At 39.0% G+C, this 7,400-nt stretch overlaps 1 pseudogene; it reads left to right on the forward strand.

Annotated features, from left to right (window-relative positions):
• The first annotated feature begins 4,299 nt into the window (after positions 1-4,299).
• On the forward strand, positions 4,300-5,257 carry LOC138916497 (olfactory receptor 5A1-like; annotated as a pseudogene).
• The last annotated feature ends 2,143 nt before the right edge of the window (positions 5,258-7,400 follow it).

The raw sequence follows: 7,400 nt of genomic DNA on the forward strand, positions 1-7,400 counted from the left end.
CATATACCTTTCAATTCTATCTGTCTTTCCTCAAATTCAGCCCAAATCTTACCTTTCTGCTCCTTTGATGGTCCTCCTGGACCATGTTTGAGCACTTGCAGCTAGAAAGAGATTTAAGAGGGAATGAAGTTTTGGAAGGGATTGCTATGTCCTTTAACACAGCCCCAATTATTAGTAAGTAGTCTGAAAAGTAATTTGGAAGGGGTGTGATTGAGACAGACTTGACATAGCAGATTTTCCAAACACTGAAGAGATCTCTAATCTCTAAAACCCGGTTTCTCTTTTCTGACTGATGGCTTGAATTTTACCATCTGAATCTTAATTCTTGAATTAATCTCTTGGTGCCTTTTGAATTCTCACCTCACATTGAGAGAGTCTCTTTCAGTTACATCAACCATTTGTGCATTTAGATGATAGAGCTAGAAGAGCAAGACCTTGTGGACACCAGGTTCCTGGAGGAGTGAGAGGAGGAGGCATCATGAAGTGAAGGACACAGCCCAGATCATGAATGATGGAGAAACCATAGAAAACCCACATCACCTCCACAGTTTAGCTCAGGTTCTCTGCGTCATTATTCCATTTTTCTCTTCCATCACCAACTGCACCTGTTAAGCTCCGAGTAGGAAGATTTGGCTATAAAACTTAACACTTTCTTGCCATTTTTGTCAAAAGATGACCTGAGTTGTAAATCCACCCTACCAGTTCTCATCAATCTCTAAGTGTCTGCTATGTGCAAGGTACTGTGCTAGATGCTTAATTTTGCTGTATTATTTTATCTTCACTATGGTCTTGAAGGCTAGTGTTATTCACAAACATTCACCTCCAGCGTCTATGAATCCAATGAGGTCCTGAGCCTCTCAAACTCTCCTTCTTCAGCTCTGTAAAAGAGGCCTGGTGTTGATTATACCTGTATTCTAGGATCAAAGGGAGTCCAGACTCAGACCAAATTGAGCCTCCCTGAGTTTGCAGTAAGAGTGAAGGAGATTTCCTTTCTCAAGGGAAGAAGCACTACTTCATGAGTAGAGTTTGGTGACATAAAAGTGCTCCATACAACTCTTAATATACCTTTCACTTAATGTTTTAGAGTAAGATTCAGAGAATCTATATGTGGGAATAAAACCCGGGATATTCTTTTCTTTTTGTTTCAATTTGTCCAGCTTCACTTTCTGTTCCTTCCAAATGTGGAAGTTCTCTGCCCTAATGGCAACACTCTAAACAGACTTTCAGTTGACCCATCAAGTCCAGATGATTAAATTCTTCAATCTCACTCCTAAACACTTTTTACAAAGCTACATGGTCTATCAGTGAACTCATTATGTCTGTAAGATAAGCACACTTCAACCTGCCACATGAGAAGGAAGCGTTTCCAAAATAAGGCTAATTTCCATAAATAATTCTTTATGGAATATTCACTGCTGATAGCAATAACATTCCCAATTTATTAAGCAAACGTCCTATCTCAAGACCCATGAGGCTTTCACATATTATCTTAAACAACCCTCAAACAACTCTTAAGTAACCACTGTTATCCCCATTTTACAAATGGAGAAATAGAAGATCAGAAAGACTAAATGAGTTGCCCAACATCCCACGGCTGGCAAGTGGTAGAAACAGGATTAGAACCAGGCTTATCCTGAAGCCTACCCAGAATCATCACCACCAACTCATCCCCCTTCCCTTTGTGCTAACCTGAGTAGGTGCCCAAATGACCTTTAATAACATCACAGACCTCAGGTCTCTACCTTGCTAAATGGCAGACCCAACACAGAATGGGTGAGGGTTCCGGTAGAGCTGTTTTTGTTTAGCTCCCAATTTCTCTACGTGGCTCTACATCTGCACTGAGTTATGTCAAACTTTGCTGGAGGCCCTTTTATTTTCTTCAAAAGGAAAGAATCCCCTCCTGATCCTGGAAATTCTACACACCTTTCACAAACAGTTGCAGAGCCTCTAAACATAATACAAATCTTAAAGCCATATTTGACAAGATTGAGATTAGTGTAAGAGATCTCTGAAACTCTGCACAAATGATGGCATGGTGATGGCTGAAAGGAGCTTCACATTCTCTCATTACCCAAATTTTAAGGTTTAGAACTGGAAAATCTGTAACAGGAGCTATTGAGTGCAAGAAGAGAGGGAGTCTATACCAAGGGCATATCTCTGTGCAATTTCCAAGAGGAAAGTAAAGATCAATGATAGCTTGACTGACTGGCAATAGGTAGATGTAGATTGACTTATGAAAAATTGGAGATAATAAAATGGCGTGGCTTTCCTAAACTGAGCCAGAAAAATTTATAGCAAATAGAGAAAGCATTACTTCCCAAATTGTGAAGTTATTGACTTGGAATAATTTCTATAATATATGTAAATTGTAGAGGGTCTTTGATACAAACAGCCATATGCATATACATATACTTGAACATGAAAGGCATACACCTAAATGTTAAGAGCTCTAATTTCAGGAGATAGATTGTCATAATTTCCAGTTTTAAGAGGATTTTTTTGCATTGATCAGGAAGTGCCCATGATTTTTAGGTTTATTATTTCACCGTTGTTTATTGACCTAATTATCTTCCAGTTCTCACATATTGCTTTAAAATTCATAAAATAACATTTCCATTTTGAAAAACAAAAGCAAATTTGTGAGATTCATCATATTTAAAGAGATAGGTAGAACAGAATGAAAATATTGTTTAAAAGATAGGTAATTTTGATGATTTCTAAATTGTTTGGGTTAAAACCTGAAGAAGGATCAAGATATATCCCACACCTATAAGGGTCATTCACCATGAGCCACCAGGCCCTCTGACCACACTTTTCCTAGTGCCTTCTGCTGAGTTGGGACCTCAGGTTCAAAGACCCGCTGATGGTAAGTGTTCTTTTCTGATTTATGTGGATTGAGACTTAGTGTGGATGTGGAGGGGGTGATGGAAATTCTTATAGATGTGGATTGGGTGGAATCAAGTCCCTGATCTTGAAAGATACTTCATATACTGAAAGTTATAAGAATTTGATTGAGGTTACATTGTAATTTAGATTTTTAAATAACAACAGCAATAAAAAACTCTTGTAGAGCACTTACTATGGGCCATGCATGTCTTAAAAGAGATTTAAGAAGAGAAGGAAGGAAAGAAAGAAAGAGAGAGAGAGAAGGAATTCTAATAACAAAGTGCTATTATTATCCCTAATTTTACAGAGTCATAGAGAGTTCAACTAACTTGCCCAAGATCACACATATATTATATGGTAAAGCTGGGAATTAAATCCAGGCAGGCTATAGCCAGAATCCACATTCTTAACAATTAAATAGCTTAGAGAGCTCAGACTGAAGACAAATTTGAAAGTGGAACTATGTTAGTATATTCAGATCTAATATTTGACAGTTCAGAGCATTTCTATACACATCTGGCCTAATCTTTTTGATGAAATAAGCCAGATAGAGAAAGATGAACTCCGTATGACTCCACTCATAGGTGGAAGTTAAACATGTAGACAAAGAGAACTGATTGGTGGTTACCAGGGGAAAAGCGGGATGGGGGAGTGGGCACAGAGGGTGAAGTGGGGCACCTACAACAAGACTGACAATAATGTACAACTGAAATTTCACAAGGTTGTAAACTATCATAATCTTAATAAAAGTAAAAAGAAATTTCATTTTACTTAGAGTCTACATAAAATGTCAAAATGGAACATAGCTGAGACTTTAAGTTTAAAAAAAATATTCTAAATGTCTGATTGGTTGTTTCACAATTACGTAGCTGAACCTGGTCTCTCCCTTGGTTTCTCCATTCTAATACTGAAACTTAAATAAGTTAGATGAATAGTTATTTTCAGGGCATGAGGTAACTCATCTGGGACATACAAAAAACTGTCCAAATAATAACTTTCATCGGGGATTTACTATGTATCAGGCACTTTACAAACTTTGCCTTATTTTAATTCTTAAAATAAATGTATGACATTGATCCTGTCATCTGTCTTAAAGAAAAAGAAATTGAAGCCTAGAGATGATATACATATCACCCAAAGTAACACAGCTGCTAATTGGTAGAGGCAGGACTTGATCACAGGAAGTCTGAATCCAAAGTTTAAGCTCATATCAACCATGCTATATTAAAAAGCAAATATTTAAGACAATGACTATAATTGCCTTCTGAGAGAAAGAGAGAGAATCTTTGCATAAAGTTGTAATCCTCTGTAATACTTTGCCCTCCCTCTCACATATTTTTTAATTATTTCTTGATACCACTGTAATGCAGATTGTCATTATTATCCCAGATCTGCATCTTGTCATTGTGGTCCATGGGAAACACGTCCACAACTAAGGCCTGGAACAGCTCATCAGTGACCACATTCATCTTCGTGGGATTTGCAGACCATCCAGAACTCCAGGTCCTGCTCTTTGTGACCTTCCTGGGTATCTATCTTGTGACCCTCTCCTGGAACCTGGCCCTCATCTTTCTAATCAGAAGTGACACCCGTCTGCAAACACCCATGTATTTCTTCCTCAGCAACTTGTCCTTCATTGACATCTGTTACTCTTCCACAGTGGCTCCCAAGATGCTCACTGACTTCTTCCAGGAGCAGAAGACCATATCATTCTTGGGTTGTGCTGCTCAGTTCTTTTTTTTTTGTTGGCATAGGTCTAACTGAGTGCTTTCTCCTGACTGCTATGGCATATGATCGATACACAGCCATCTCCAGTCCCCTGCTCTACACTGCCATCATGTCCCAGGGTCTCTGTACACACATGGTGATTGGGGCATATTTCAGTGGCTTCCTGAGCTCCCTGATCCAGGCCTGCTCTATATTTCAGCTCCACTTCTGTGGACCCAACATCATCAACCATTTCTTCTGTGACCTCCCACCAGTCTTAGCGCTTTCTTGCTCTGACACGTTCCTCAGTCAAGTGGTGAATTTTCTTGTAGTGGTCACTATTGGGGGAACATCATTCCTCATCCTCGTCATCTCCTACAGTTACATAGTTGCTGCTGTCTTGAAGATCCATTCAGTGGAAGGCCAAAGGAAAGCCTTCAACACATGTGCCTCACACCTGATGGTGGTGACTCTGCTGTTTGGGACAGCCCTTTTCATGTACCTGCGACCCAGCTCCAGCTACTCTCTTGGCAGGGACAAGGTGGTGTCTGTGTTCTATTCACTGGTGATCCCCATGCTGAACCCTCTAATCTACAGTTTGAGGAACAAAGAGATCAAAGATGCCCTGTGGAAGTTGTTGGAGAATAAGAAAGTGTTTTCCTAGTTTATGATTGAAAACATATTTCTCCAAACTGACAGAGACTTATATAACATATGATATCTACCTCCACCTCTGGCTTAGGCAAGAGGTACATTTTGTGTGCATATTTGGAAATGGAGGCTCCTCCTGCCAAATTTTTCTCACTGTTCCCCCTGGTGATCTGTCCACTGACCCCACCGTGGATAGCCAAAAAGGGGAAATGATTATTGCACAAAAATAATCTCCCTGGGATTCTCACAATTAGTATTACAGCAACCACATTTTATTGGGTACTTAACATATATGAGGCACAAAAGTTATTTAATAAAATACTCATTGCAGTGCTATGAGGCAAATAGTACTATCCCTATGTTACAAATGAAGAAATGAGGTCCTAGGAAGAAAAAATGACTTGCCCAGCGTTATACGGAAAGTAAGGGGCAAGAATCCCATTCAAACCTAGGTCCTCCTGACTCCAGAGCCCATACTCTGCCCAAATGCTGCCTTCCGTGTTCAACAACAAACAGCCCTGAAGTTGTACATGTGTATAACTCTTATTACTAGTATATGGCAGGATCCAAAAAGATACACTATGTATAGCTGAGGTACCTTACAAAACAAGATGCCTTTTTACTCCATTAAACATTCTCTCCAAGGTATCCCTGTTGGATTCCCATTATGGCTACTGAATAATTTTCTAAACAAAATGTACCGAAGTACATTACCCTTTTCCGCCATTTCTATCTGAGCTGTGTAGGGGCCTGGAAAATTTGTGTCCCATGATATCACATCCGTACTCTTCTCTTCCCAGTCTCTGTCACCTAAAGTGCCTACTAGGTCTGTATTTCCTTGATTTCAACCATGTCATTCCTTTACCAGTTCAGCACCCGACTCCACTTCACAGCTTAGTCTCCCTTTTGATCACCACACTCTGAGTTCCTCTTGCTCTCTTCTATCCAAACCCATTGCTCCCATAAAATCTTTGTTTCTTAACCTGAATGGATTAGCCCACATTCAGTACTATTTGCCACTATCTCTGGAAGGTATGTCTCAGGCCATCACCTCCAGGTCATTAGTCCTTCTTAAAGGACATGGACAGTGGAGTTGTCCAGCACAACCATTTCTGCTGGTAAATCCCTCCATCATTCCTTTATGGCCCTGTCCTCTTCTCAACACATTCATTTTTCCATTAATAGAGGTCTATTGGATATGCAGAAAGTCTTCATTTGATTTCATTGTTCATGTAAGTGGATTAACTACTTCATATTTGGAAGAGCATAAACAACGCACAGGGGAGGTGAGATCTCTGTCCCAGGTCTCCTGGATTCTTGAGTCTCCTAAATTCATTCCCATTCAAAGTCAAACAAACTTAAAGTGATTCATACAAATAATATCCAATGATATTACCCAATGGGTAACTTTTCCTGAAATTTTTTTATCAGTTACCTCTATGAATATTAGGACTTATATGGCACTGTATTGGAAATTCTGGGAATCACCTTTATTGATGGATGTTATACCCAGGATACTTCTAGTTTTCTGCTTCCTTAGCAGGCTGAGTACAATGTGAGGAAGTCTTTAGGATTATTTCAGATGTAAGATCTAATGAAGGGGCCAGTCAGGCCAAGCGGAGCAGATTTCGATACATGTGAATAGATGATTTCTTTGAAGTTTAGAATTGACATTCTTGAATTCTGATATATTTCCATTCAAATTAATAGCTATGATTAAGTAGAATTATTTTTTCTTCCTAAAGGAAGTGATTCAATTTATGAAAAATATGGAAAAGGTTTACCTTAAAGGAAAAGTACAAATTATTTAATATCAAATCATTTTACCTTCTTCTCCTTCTTTAAAACACACACACATTCCTCATCTGCTTTATGTTCCAACTCATCTTAGTTCATATAACATAAACCCTCCACCTGGCCTCTTGAGAGAACTTTACATATAAGCAAAATACAATGTGGCCTCTACACAGTTCACTCTGAGGAATCTGAGTGTATTGGTTTACTATCACTAATGTAACTAATTACCACAAAGTAAGTGGCTTAAAACAACATAATGTTATTATCTCACAGTTCTGTAGGTTAGACGTTTGAGAGAGGTCTCACTGGGCTGAAATCAAAGTAGTAGCAGAGCTGTGTCCCTTTCTAGAGGCTCTATG

Source organism: Equus caballus, chromosome 12 (assembly GCF_041296265.1).
Source record: "Equus caballus isolate H_3958 breed thoroughbred chromosome 12, TB-T2T, whole genome shotgun sequence".
In the NCBI taxonomy this organism is placed as follows: Eukaryota; Metazoa; Chordata; class Mammalia; order Perissodactyla; family Equidae; genus Equus; species Equus caballus.